General features: G+C 39.4%; 1 protein-coding gene across 4 annotated transcripts in view; it reads left to right on the top strand.

The window, feature by feature from the left end:
* The window catches only part of plppr1 (phospholipid phosphatase related 1), a 75,488-nt gene that overhangs the window by 25,820 nt on the left and 35,506 nt on the right, over positions 1-14,162 (top strand). The window contains exons 1-2 of one of the 4 annotated variants that reach the window (XM_015035644.1): positions 501-856; positions 11,596-11,872. The exons of 1 other annotated variant lie outside the window; for it this stretch is intronic. The gene's annotated coding sequence lies outside the window, so the exon portion shown is untranslated. Of the gene's footprint in view, positions 1-499; positions 857-11,595; positions 11,873-14,162 lie in introns of those variants that run through there. 2 more of the 4 variants (XM_015035646.1, XM_015035643.1) reach the window with 2 other exon arrangements.

Here is a 14,162-nt window from a genome sequence, read left to right as displayed (position 1 = left end):
AATTTATTAGGAATAAATCTGTTTTGGCACAGTTTATTTACCGCAACAACTCTGGTGTCTTTCTGCATTGAATTTTCATGTTTTCTCTGAGCATCCATGGGTTTGCTCCCGCTACTCAATTAATTTTAGGTTAACTGGTTGCCTGTCATGGACTGGCGACCTGTCCAGGGTGCACTCTGCCTTTTGCCCAATTAACTGCTGGAGATGGGAACCTCCTCCCCTCCCCCACCGCTGAAAGGATATGGATGGATGGAACCTCTATTCCATCGGTCGAATTTACCCGACCGTGGTTAAATAAAAAAGATTTATAAAAAAAAGAAAGAAAGAACGAAAAGATACGATAATTTATGACCATGGCTCTTTGAAACCCAATCAGCAGCAGAGGCAGCCACTCCTCAGCCAACCATCCACCTGTGAAGCAATGACGCTTCATGCATAGTAAACAGGGCTCTTAAAGAGACATCCACTTTCCCCCTCTATGCTAAAGAAACGTGGATGGCTTCCTTTAAGTACACAGGGGGCCTAGAGGGCAGGCTGCCAGGGAATATATGGGGCTAGACAGCCTGCTTACTTGTAACACAAGGTCCCTTTACAGAATTATCCACGCTCCGCTGGAGCCGCCTGGCCCCGCCCCCTTCCGTCCCTCCAACAACACACAGCATCCATCCTCATGGGCTCACACGCTGCGTGATCCACATCACAAACCGACAGAGCGGTGGCTTGGCCGAGCCTCATGGAGTAGTAGGACTACTAGTAGGAGGAGGTGGGCTGCTCTCGGCTACCTTTCGTTACTTTCCTCCCTTTCTTCTTTTATGGAGTCGCCTTTTTGTCCGGAATATCGCAGCATCCCATAGCGGTAAGTGTCTGTGCCGCAGATGCTGAAGGGGAAACGGGACTATGGAGCTATTGTCTGTTGCTGAGCCAAGTTCAGATTTCTAATTAAAAGACAACGCTGGGGTCAGATTTAATTAGATTGATCCAATAATTAACAAGAATAGCTCAGTTTTGATGGGAATCTGTTAAAACTGCTATTTAGACAGAATATCGGTATTTCACAGGCACCTGTCTGTTTTCACCAGCAACAGTGGCCACCTTATAGCGCTTATTTAAAGCATAACTGGGGATGTCCTCAACCTTTTTTTGCACAGCCAACAAGAGCAACGTGAGATATTTTAATGTTTTCTTGGTGTGTGTAAATATCGCCTCCGTTGCCGAGCAAAATGTGTTTTCAGCCCAACGGGGGAAAAAAATGTGGCCCGTTTCCCCGCCCCCCCCCAACATCAGATCCTGGCCATGTCTCCTCCAGCAGCACCCGAATCCGTGCAAAGACGCCGCTGATCCCTCAAAGACGGAATTCCCAAGCCTATTAGGGGTCTTTATGATCGTTTCAGGGCAACCTTGAAATTAAATCAGTGTTGCATGTGTCATCATCAGCATGTTCCGATTGCCTCTTCTTTCATTATGTTTCCACTGCAGTGCCATGCATTTACTGTCATGGCTTATGCAGGGGGAATAAATGAATATAATGCGTGCAGATCCATCACATTTTGCTTTTGTGGAGTAAAAATTAGGATTTAAGATGTTTGTAATGCACCGATAAGGTATTTAAATAATAGACTCCTCTTTATGTGGGCAAAAATACATTCATTCTCGGCCACAGTTATAAACTGTACATTGTGACCAGGAATTGAGAGTAAATAATATGTGAAGTCATTACTACAGGAGCCACTGCTACTTATGTTGAGTCACCTGCAGGATTAAATCTCGCCTGTCCGTTCATTGCATGCCCTTAACCAACTGTGAGCATGCACAGTTGCACTGAACCCTCCTCAGCTTGGCTGAGCATTGAAGACAAGAAAGCATTACCCACCCAGAGAGGCAGCATATTTTCACCTTCCATCCTAAACGGGGCATCTTACTGCATGTGCTCGTATATTTACGGGCGTGTCTTAGCTCGTGTCTGTTGTGTGAGCCAAAGCAGACGAGTAGTGTTATTCAGCGGCCAGATGGCCGGTAGTTGGACCATCAGGTGAGCCTTTTCCAAGGCTGTCAGTAGGATCTGGTGAACGCTGGGTGCCTCTTGGATCCCAGCCACAAACTACACAAATGTGCACCTGAGTGTGTCTCTATGTGGTTGCTCTCATAGGCAGTGAGTGTACGCTCACTTTTCAAATCGCTGCATATGTTAGTTGGCATATAGGCTGTTTAGTGGATGCTTGGATGTGTGCATTTTCCTGTTGATGCTTAGACAGCTAGCCAGGCTGAGGTCACAGTGACATAATTTGCCTAAAGCATAATCATCACCAAGAATGACTGTGCGGTAGAGGCCTATGAAGGGTTCCTACGCAATGTTGAAAAGTCTAGAAAAGTATGGGACTTCCTTTTATAATTGTTCAGGTCTGAATCAGAATGGAAAAAATATTTGATTTAACTTCTATCTGTGTCTAATCGTGTCTTATGCAAAGGTTGTAATTGGGTTATTTTAAATCAAAATGCTTTTTTTTTTTTTTTGCCAGGTCAAACATTTTGGTTTTCCACTTAATGGATAAGTTTACTCACTTTCAAATATCAAAAAGTGAATTTATTACCATCTGATCTCAAAACATCTATAAGTACTGCCATTATAGATTTTAAATTGGTTCTAAGAAAAACAGGTAAAATGGTGGTGGCGGCACATGCTCTGGTTATACTTTTTCTTCAGTAGGGGACAGGGAAGCTGAAGGGATGCAGAGAAATGTTCAATCTTGAGCTGCATTTAGGTTATGCTTAAAGTTCTGTGATCTATGCATGTTTATTATGCCTGCCTCACATAAAAATATGAGACACTATTCATTCTCAATTTGTTGATAGAAATGTGACGGGAAAGATTTCTGAGGTAAAATATGCGCTACTTATCGTGACTAGTCTCCAGGTACAGAAATATTAGAGGGAATCCTGCAGGACAGTGGACCGTCCACCGAGGCCGATTAAATAATTCATGTCTTGTGTGAGGTCGTTTCCTCAGTGATGAATCATAGCGTCCACATGAAATTCAAGATGCATCCTGATCAGCTGTAACAAATTGCTTACAGAAACTGGATACTGTTGTTTTCATCTCTTTGTATTACTTGATCCATTCATCTAGCTTTGGATTTATGCACATGAAGCATTAAGAAAGAAAAAATTCTTGCAATAAAAGGTTGAGTTTTACAAATCAAGATAAAACAAATCGAATTCAGTCTGCTTTCTTCCCCCTTTTTTTTAAATAATCAGATTCCAGTGAAGCTGCAGAAAGAAGTGACATTTGAACCCATCTCTAAAATCCATCCTGAGAAGGGACTAAATATTGATTTTCCATGCAGTCTCGCACCCGCAGACATACATGTACGGGCGGAATCACAGATAAACCTCCTCCATGGCTCAGCGCTAGCAGGAATTTGATTACATCTAGACATGGGGGGCAGTGTTATTAGTGCAGTGGTGGTGTCTCGATTGGGTAATAGATCTGTCACAGCGATGCCCCCTGGGAATGATCGGCCCTATTGGGCGAGATAAGACCTGTCACTGGAGAATGAGTGACCCTGCCTTTATTTGAAAACGCTGATACATACAGGTGATAAATCTCCCGGTAGATGAGCTAGAATGGCGTTGCCAGATTTTGCAGTGTGGCTTACTGTTTAGCATTTCAAATTTGAACATCACCACATATAGATATACATTTTAAAATCATTCACTCATAAGAAAGACCTTCACGCTGTAGTGGTTAGTTAAAATTTTTGATAGAAAAAGACCTGGCCAATCATAAAACTCATAGAGTTCAAATCTGCAAAGCAGGTTGTAGTCCACTGCATGTCCCTGCAGCACTGCAAAGCAGCATTTTTTTATTGAGGGAAGGGCTGCTTTGCAGTGTTGTCCCCTTGAACGTAAGTTTAAAAAGATTGTCACGATCATTTTTTGGCTTGGGATAGTTGTCAGAATACCCCATCAACCTGCTGCAGACTGATAGAAGCAGAAAAAAGGGGGATGGATCCTAAGAGTTAGGCTGACCATGTGTAAGACTAAAGCCGATTTTGTCTATGTTCAATTCAGATGTCATTGCGATACACTTCACAGTACAAATATACCAATTCACATACAGAAATATGTAATCTAAGAGTGGGACATTAACGCATTAAAAGTAATTTTAATGGAATTAAATCTTCTTTTTTTTTTTTTTAATGCAAAAGTCCTGAGCTGGAACCTTCCTTCTGTGTTTCTGGTACATCCGTGAATCTGATACACAGGCTGTATCAAAGCGATGGATGACAAAACTGCTTTTTTTGGTCCACTATGAATTTTTACCTCAGAAAGCGATTTGATGGAACAGTGGAAAAGACCATTGTTGTGTGCAAGTTGTGCAAAAAAGCCTGCCTACTACTGAAGCTGTTCAAGCCGAACGTACCATCTCAATGCAAGGCATGTTGTAAACGTTGTCTAAGGGAGTTAAAATAGATTACTGAGGTGCAACCAGAGGTTTTGAAAGAGTTCACAAGCATTTAATTCTACACCCTGGATGTCAGCCAACACGTTTTACTCGCAAAGAGCTCATTAAAGAACAAAATGATAAAATAACAACATGCTTTCTTACCTGAGAAGCTATACTTGTTATACATGTGTTTGATGGTCAGAGAGGTGACCCTGCTCAAGCTGCCCAGCTGGTGTTACATATTGAAATGTCTTTCTGTTAAAAATACGCATCTGCTTGATTTGTTTCATAATCGTCTTCAAAAAGTGTCTTAAGCACAAGAGTGGGCACCTCACAGTCTGTTAGACAACTCTTTTAGAGAAAAATGTAGTTGGCCTCTGCTGTTTTATTTGATGCATCATCTATCCATGATGGTCTGCCTCTTATAAAACCCTGCCTTTCAACTATCTTGCACAACTAAAGTGTATTATGAAAGGATCTGTTTGCTTTAAATGCTGTTAGGGCTTAGGCTTGTTTGGAGATGGCTTTGGGCCTTCCCTTTCTCTTTTCTAACGAGTGCAGAGGAAGGCAACCAAACTTAAAAAATGGCAAACCACTCTTTGACCCATTTCACAAACAGGAACATGTGTATTGGTGTAACTTGGCATCTTGTTGTGACTGTGATGCTGCTGTCGCTGTTCAAATGCCACTCAACTTGCTAAATAAACTGACATTTATCTTTGGCTGGTAAATCCCATGTGTCCATCTATCTGTCATCGGTCTGCTGCGTGGTTTGGCAGGTCATACCCTCTTAGTCCTGTTCATGGTTTCGTGGGAACTCGTGCTTTTCTCCAGCAGTTTGAGGTTGTACATCTTGGACGCTGCTAATTTCACCTGTAATGAATCAGATGCAGCTAAATATGGAATAACAGCTACAGATTCCTGTCACCATGTGATAAGAGTTCATATTTAAACTAAGACTGTATGTGCGGTGGGAAGCCGATCCAGACTTGCTTCTTATGTGTGGCATAAAATGTTCAGAAGTTAAAAGAATTTTCACCCAATGTTTTGCTGGAACAAATCTAATTAAAACAAAAGTTGCAGCACAGAAATGTGAGATTTTCCTTTCTCTTCAGCCGGGGTAAGGAGAATGCGGATGTTATTGTGATGATTCTGAAATAGCTGAATGCTCAGATCAAAAAGCCCGTTTGATCTCACTATAGACTAAAATCCAGAGATGTTACAAGGCAGCAGGAGAAAAAAAAACTTGTACTGGATCACTGAATGTTTAAAATGAAGTGAAAACACATGGGACACTCATGGGAAGTCAGGATTTATTTTCTTAACAACTTTTAATCATGCATATGCAGATACCTCTAGGCTTTTTCTGCTTAGTGACATTTGTTGGGCTGCAAAGCAACACTCATTATTTTTTATACCTTAACAAACTGTGTGTTGCTTTACAGAAGCATATGCACAAAATAGTTGTGGAACTGCAGTTTATAGAATCTAATTTAACTTTAGCTTCCCAAATGTTAAAAATATACCACTAATGCGAAAAGCTAATTAGGAGCTACAAAGACTCATTTGCAAGTTGGCATGATTTGTTTCTTTTGTCACACCACATGCATGAGAAATAATTGAATTTGACAGATTAGTCACAAGTCTGGGATAAGACCACTGACAAAACAGACAGCTGGGCCAGTGAGCTCAAACATTTTTGAGGCCATTGTTAACCCTGTCATTTAAATGTCCATTCTTTTTACAAGTCATATGTACTTTGTATTGCAAACCAGCTATGTAAAAACAGTTTTAAGATAAAAACAAATTTGGCAAAAACAGGGAAATCAGAGTTTTCTGACTTTTGTTTTTGTTAGAACAATGCTTCTTGGCAATAAATGGTGCTGTTGGACAGCCTGCTTACTTTCCCTCGAGTTGTTCCACATTTGTAAGGAACATGTATTTATGGATTGAGCAGCAGGGTTGAGTATGTGGACTGCATCCATAACAAAACTTGCCAAATCCTATCTGCCAGTGCCAAGCAGCTTATTCCACTATTGATGCTTGTTTTGAGCATCTGGCACACCTGGTACCGACAGTCAGGTGCCTGATGTCTTCTTCAAGCACGCCACATCAGACTAGTCTGGGAAGAGCTCATTCCTTATTGCAGCTTTCAGCTGGTGGTGGGCAAAACCAAGTTGGAGCAGCAGAGTGGAGCAGCACAACACTGCGTTACCAAGGTGGTGGTTTAAGGAGAACAACAAGCTTGAGGTGTTGACTTGATTTTTAAGTTCTCCAGTGGAGCATCTGTGGATGTGCCGGATAAACTACTCTGATCCATGGCGAGCCCATCTTTCAGCTTCCAGGACTTAAAAGATCTGCTGCTTACATGTCGGTGCCAGACACCACAGCGCACCTTCAGGGGTCTGGTGGAGTCTTTGCTGCCATGGGTCAGGGCTGATTTGCTACCGAATGGGGACCAGCAAGCTCTTGGGCAAATCTTAATAATGTTATGGTCAATCAGTTTAGTAAACCTTGTAAAACCATTGATAAAGACAAGCCTCTGCACATAGAATAGGATAAGTTTCTCACCAAATAAAACTATGCAAGTTTTCAGTTGTTTTTTTTTATCTCTAATTCTCTGTGTCCTTTTTTTGTCCCACTCTTGTACTTTCTGTTTCTCGATTTGCTCATCCCTCTCCGCACACCTGATTGAATTCAGTGTTCTGTCTGATGTTTAACACCTTGGGGAGAATGGATTGGAAAGATGGAGGTTATCTTTCATGTTAACTTTCACTTGCGTATATGTGCATGTCTGTATTCTTTTAGGATGTTAGAGAACGCTTGCAACAGCAGTTCTCTAAAATATAATATAATGGAAGATTGTGACTATTCTATCCCAGGGTGATATTTAGATTCTGGTTTCGTCAGAAGTTGGCTTTGTAAGAAAAGCAATGACTTTACAGTATGAAAAAAAAAAATTCCCATGGAGCACTTTAAAAAGTGCTACAAGGGAGGATTGGAAACTATTTTTAGCACCAAAGATTCTCTGTTGGCAAGAGTGTTAGCCATGGGACTTTACTGTTTCAGTCTCAGGAAGCTGTTGTGCAGTCAGCAGAAGAGGAGGGAAGAAGCAAAAGAAAAATGAGATCTGCATATCCTGTTATCTGTGAATCTTTTTCTCAACAAGCTGCAAAGTGCATATTTGCTATCTGGTGACAGCTGGAGTGTTTGCACATCCAGAAAACCTCCTTGAGTTTCATTGTAGCTGAATATCAACTGCTGAACACTTGGACTGTTTGCAGGCAAGATTTTTCTGAGGCTTTATAGTAAAAATCAAGAAACTGAAAATCAGCTTGAGGAGCTGAAGAACAAAAGACTGACGATACAAAACACTGCATAAAGGTACCAAAAAACAAAAAAGCTAATTTCCTCCTCTCAATAGTCAGCGGCTTCAAAAAATTACACCACAAACATCCGAGTATATTAGAAACATCAAAAAGGAGGCAGCTTTGGCTCCGATGTTTGTTTAATGAGATGGGCATCTCTGAAAAGATAAAACCCCTAAAACAATATGAAAAAGAGCGTTTCCTTTTCGTACCCTTCTTACTGAGCGGTTTTTATGTTTGGGCGGACCTCTCCGAAACGTTAACGTTACTTATCGTCAGGAGAAACATGTTGGTGAAATTAAAAGTTTACTTTGCACTTAAATCTGCCATGGGTGTCAATTTTGCACTGAACTGGAATTGCTGATTGTGGCACCCTTGGCAAAAATTGCAATAGTGGGCAACAAGTTGCTGCAGGGGCAGTTTGGTTCACTCTTGTCTGCAAATATGTTTTAATTAAGTCACATTTGATGTTTTTCAAACATGAACAGTCTACTTGAGGTGCTACAGCATCTCAGTTGGATTTTCATGCACTCCAAAACTAATCTTGTGGGTCATTTTTTCCCATTCAGAGGTGGATTTGCTGGTGTGCTTCAGAGCATTTTCCTGCTGCATAATTCGAGTGCACTTGAGCTTCACAAGCTGTTGGCTGAAAGTTTACCTTCAAGATTTTCTGGTAAAGAGCAGAGTTTATGCTTCCATCAATTCAGATTGCAAAGCAGGAATTCAGCCCCATGCCATGACTCTACCGCCGCCATATTTAACTGTATGATTTTCTTTTTTATGCCAGATGTAACAGGATGCACAACTTACAAAAAGCTCCACTTTAGTCTTTGCAGTACACAGGATATTTTCCCAAAAGTCTTGAGGTTGATGAAGATTTTTTTTTTTTAGGCACATGTGAGACAGGTCTTTACGTGAAGATGCAATTTTTTTCTTAGTTTATTTCTTATTGTTGAATCTTTAACACTGATCTTAACTAAGGCGCCTGCTTTGACTCTTGTTCTGGGATCTTTTGTCATCTTCCTGAGGCTTTGATTCTCTCTTAGAGTAGTTTTGGTCCTGGCCAAAACGATTACTATAATTTTAGAAAAATCTAACGAGAAATGAACTGCTTAGCATCCATATAAACAGTTTGTTTATATGGATGAAATGGCAGTAAGTCTGGACAAAATCAGGGTAGGAAGGCACAATGTACTTCTTTCATTCACAAGTGGTAAAACTAGACTGTGTGTAGAAAAAAAAATACTCTAGGTGGGAACTAGCATTTGTGGACCTGTGAAATAAAATGTAAGAAATAAGATTTTTCAGTCTGTTTTGTTTTGCAAATGTTGTACCTACTGTGGATGCAGCATTTTCTTCTTTTAACCTTAAATTGAAATAGAAAGGCTTTAAAGTAGTCGCACCAGCCCGTTTGTAAAAGCACAAGAAGTGCTGTAGTTTAAGCAAAATGCAATTCTAGCTCAATCCAGGAGCGCATAAATATAAGAATGTGACAATGGAAGGAAATCATTTAAGGTTTCCACATCCAGCTTCTGATTTTCCACTCGATGCCAAACTTGCTGTGGCAGGTAAACAACTCTCAATCAGTCGTCATCTTTCTGCAGGGACAAAAATCAACTGGAGATCAGGAGATGGGTTTTCAGATGTGATATTTCTGGGCTCAATATTTCACTTCCAGCCCCTGCTGTCTCTGATTGGAGCACAGTCACAACTAGAAAAAGCCATCACAGCTGAGTGGTTGGGCTGCGGAGATACTGATGAGTGCTGACAAGTCCTGTGGGCGACTCGTTTGATGAGCTTGCCCCTGGGTAGATGATCTGATCTTGTCACTTCTGACTGTAATTAACTGGCTCTTAACTAGAATAAAAATTCTCCTTGGATATTGTTTTTGGAGCGTATTTTTTAAAAAATGTCTTGAGGTTCTGGGAGAAGATAAATTGTGTTAAGCTCTTACCGTGACTATAGGCTCAATTGTTCAGAGCTGTGAGGCCGGTCTGCTTAGTGCAAAATAAATGAGTGTGGTGTAAACTGTTTGACATGGAGTGTGGGCCCTTTATTATTTTTTTTTATTTGAATCATCTGTCACAGAGCCTCTGGTGAAATCATCATGTTCACAGTAAAACTGTCACATTCCCATATTTCTCCAAATGCATTGTCTCTGTACTCTGACCCTACGTAGAGGGGAAAAAAGAAAAAAGAAAAGTCAGCCTGCAAGGTTTTATATTTGTTTTTTAACAAAGAGCTCAACAGATTTAACATTTCGATAGGAATCGATAAGTGAATTTTCAGCACATTTCAGCTTGTTTGGACGCTTAGGTAGCTGCAAACCTTCTATTCTTGTTGGAAGCTATATTTGATTGCTCTCTTGAGTCAGTATTGTAGACCACAGCTGCAGTTCTTTTGAGGTATTGAGAAACTCGGATTGAGAAACTCTTTTACAACTAAAGTTCAGTCAGATTGGATTGAGAGAATCTGTGAACATCAATTTTAAAGTCTTGGCACAGATTCTGAGTTGGCTTCAGGTCTGGACTTTGACTGGGCCACACAAGTAGATAGATTTCCTTTGTGGCTCAGGCTGCAATTTGTGTGAAGTCACAGATTATTGACCTTAATAGAAAGAAGTCTGAGTGTTTTTGCTACTACAATGATAGAAGACTGGGTTTTACTCAAAATCCAATGAGTCAGTATATTTTTACAGGAGTGGTGCTCAAAAGTGTTCTTTTAATTCTGATTCATTCCTCATTCAGTTTCATGAATTCACACCTGTCATCAATTATGAATCTGTTGAATCTAAAACCAGCTTCTGCTACCCTTTAACTAAAGCTATAGTTCACAGAGAGCTTACAGCAAATGATCCTGGGTATCTCATTTTATAAAGATGTATATGTTCATATTGTATGGCACTATAAAAGTAGTCGACAAAATTTGGAGGAAACGCAGGCAAAAAGTGAAATTACAAAAACTGGACGTTTCTCCAAAACAAGCGAAAAGGACAATGCAGATTTGTGTTAAAGAGTTTGCCAAGAAGCCAACAGCAACCCTTAAGGAGCTGCAGGAATTTCTCCCAAGCATTGCTTCTACTCCACCTGTTACAACCTCATATATACTGCAGGTTTGGACTGAAGATTAGGGCTTCAAGACTGAAACCTTTTTGCTTCTGTAAAATAGAGTCTGTGGTTGCATGTGTTGCTGTCTGATGAAACCTCACCTTAATTTTGACTACAATTCCAAAATGTGAGTTTTACATAAGAACAACATCATAAAATAATATAATGACTTTAAACTTTTATTTTAATAGCCATTTTCTTCCACTCACATCCTGTAGTGGAACACTGCTTTAGTTTTGAATAGATCATAAAATGAATGAAGCAGAAAATCTGACTTTGCAGAGAGATCAGAGAAATTCAGAACATGCTGATTTAGGTGCTTAATTATTATTCTATTGTGATAGGAGTTTCATTGATATAAGCTGCAGGTAATGCACGTAAATAATTTCAGCAGTTTAAGGGAAACACTAAAAAACCCCTCATGTTGTATTAGATTTTTTTTTAAGTACACTTCATTAGCATGGTCATTTAATTTAATTCTAGTGGATTTTTTTTTACAGCAATAAAAAAAAATAAATAAACTATTGTTTCTCCCTTCTGCGGATATGAAATGTCACCGAGTTTGAGGAGATCATTGAAAGTGGATTGAGATGGATTGCATTGGTTTTTTGGTAGAACTATTTTTATGGATTTTTTAAATATATATATATATTTTTTTTAATTTCATGCCATGCAGGTTCCTTCAGGCGTCCAAGAAGCCTTTTCAGGTGAATGCTTGCGGTTTCAGAGAACCGTGCGAGCATCATCCATAAAACGGAGAACCTCAGTTTAAATTCACTCGACGGCTCTCCGCCCGGTTGACGCGTCCTTGAAAAGGAGAGTGAGTTTCCTCCGGCTCTGCGACGACAGCGAGTTAATGTTTGCGCTGAGCTTCCTTCAAGCGAAGACAAAGATAGATTAGAAGACGGCACAAAGAGGAATGATCTGTACGGGACCGGAGTCTTCCGCTGCAGGTTGTGTTTCATTGACACTCTTACAGATTTGTTTTGCTGAAACTCCAGCGAATTGCTTTTAAGTACTGGGAAACGAACTGATTTTTGGCATCTAATGCAGCCCTGAGCAGGTCGGGTGGAGTGTTAAATGGGTTAGGGACAGCCACTTAGGGACTGATTAGACCTGCCAACATCAATACTGGCTGTCAGGATGTAGTGACTGAAGGAGATTGAAGTGTTTAGTTTCAGATTGGCACGGGAGTTGGACGCAGCGAACGTGAGAGGTTTTCAGTTAGCAGACCGATGGTTTCAGTCTGGAATAAGTTTACACAACAATAATAATAGTAGCTGCTGTTTCAACAATAGTGAAATAATAGCTCTTGATGCCACTTCATAATGTGCTGCGGGCTTTTTTGTTGCAAACAGAGAAGTGACAATATTTTAATATGTTTAGTTTCGGTTTAACATCACTACATACCAATATATTTAAAAATATGATTGAATGGAATTATTGTGTTCTGTTCTCTTTTGTTTTTGTTTTTTAAAGCAATATTGTGTTTGTGGGACTATGCATTCTTAAAAGTCTTGTCATAAGGCATCTTCTGACTGAAGCAATGACATGACTCTGAACTGGCTCTCTGGCTGACGAAAACCAAGTTCAACCGTATATAGAACCAGTTAACAACTGGCTACAGCAGAACTGGTTGAGCACTGGAAATGCTTTGTTGCAAAAAAAAAATAATAAAATAAAATAAAATAAAGTTTGAAAATCAACTTGCATACATTTGTTTTAGTATTTGTACCAAGAAACCAATTTCACTTTGCCATGTTCGATTTTGGTCAAGGTCTGGCAGTGCACAAAATAACATTTTTCTAAGTTCTGGCTGAATTGCAAATGTGTTTTGATAAATATCTGTCAACAACTGAAAAGGTTACGTGTCACAGAAGTTGTACAAATAGTGCCCTACATGTTGTTGAATGGAAATATTTGCAAATAAGTATGTCTTAAAAGAATTACTCTCTTCTTTCCAATTCTGATTTCCTTTTTTATTTTATTTTATTTTATTTTATTTACATTTTTAGACTTGTTTTGCATATTTCAAAAATATTAAAGTGCACCATAATAAACAATCTCTTCTCTTAATTATAACCATGCACACCGAAAAGTATATCTTGATGGTCATAAGACCAAACAGAAAAGTGCATATTTGCCTCTTGATTGCAAATTATAAGTTTTATAAATTAAGCTGCACTTAAATCAAAGGCACTCAGAGTGGCTGCAGGGACTACAACCTGAACTTCACTGGGAAAAACCCTGTCCTTTTTTATTATTTTTCTGACTTTAGATTTAAGCACAATGCAGATGCTTCAAATGTCTAACCCTGTGTCCTCTCCACTCGGTGATTCACAACAAAGTGTTTCAAGTTCCACTTAGTCGCGGTGCGTTCAAAGACGCAAGAAAAGGTTATTTTTAATTGTCAGGACAGTCACCACTCAACCCACTTCACCAGAAAATCTGCCTGGTGAATGGAGGTACATCATTAACTGCTCACATTTGAAAATACTACGTATCGTCTTTGCATTTTACAGATTATTTTTGCAATAAAAGGTTTGTTTAAGATAAAAGCTGACCAATTTTCTCTTCTACCACTTGTGAAATCCAAAATGAGATTCATGCCTGTGCAAAGGGTGTGATCAGTGACGTAATATATTTTCACATCTGCTGGTTGTACTGGTGCCATTACGTTTGTTTTCTACAGCAGAGAGGTTCTGCAGAGGCTGATATATTCTGTGTTCACTCCATTCATTATTCAGGATTGTGCAGTAAAACGACAGAAGCTCAAATTAGGAACTTTATTCCCTAATAGGCAATTAAAGGCAATTATAACTTCATGAAACATTCATGACCACTTAATATCGACTGAGGGTCAGAGCTTTAAATCAGAAGTAATTACAATGTAATCAGATGTTTTTATCTTTATGAAATGAGCTTTTAAAAACCGCCCATTTCTTTTAAAATGAGCAAGGACCTCTTATTACATCACACAGCTAACGCAATACAAGCCAGAAAGAAGACATTCCTGCCCATTTTACAAAACGACATGAAAAGAATCAGTTCCATCAATTTAGAGTTGAGACTTAGTTTTGCTAAATGTAAATACAGCTGTTGTTTTTCAGTTAAAACTTGTTCTCTTTTGTTATTTTGTTCTCAATTAAGGACATACATTTCTCAGTAATTTTTAGAAGAACAATTAATCTGACTTAAAAAAAAAAAAAAAAAAAAAACTGTACTCAAGCTTCTCACTAAAAC

This window comes from Poecilia latipinna, unplaced genomic scaffold (genome assembly GCF_001443285.1).
Source record: "Poecilia latipinna isolate Pla-1442-1.1 unplaced genomic scaffold, P_latipinna-1.0 Scaffold342, whole genome shotgun sequence".
Lineage (NCBI taxonomy): Eukaryota > Metazoa > Chordata > Actinopteri > Cyprinodontiformes > Poeciliidae > Poecilia > Poecilia latipinna.
Note: the sequence above shows the minus strand (reverse complement) of the source record. Positions and strands in the feature narration are given on the sequence as shown.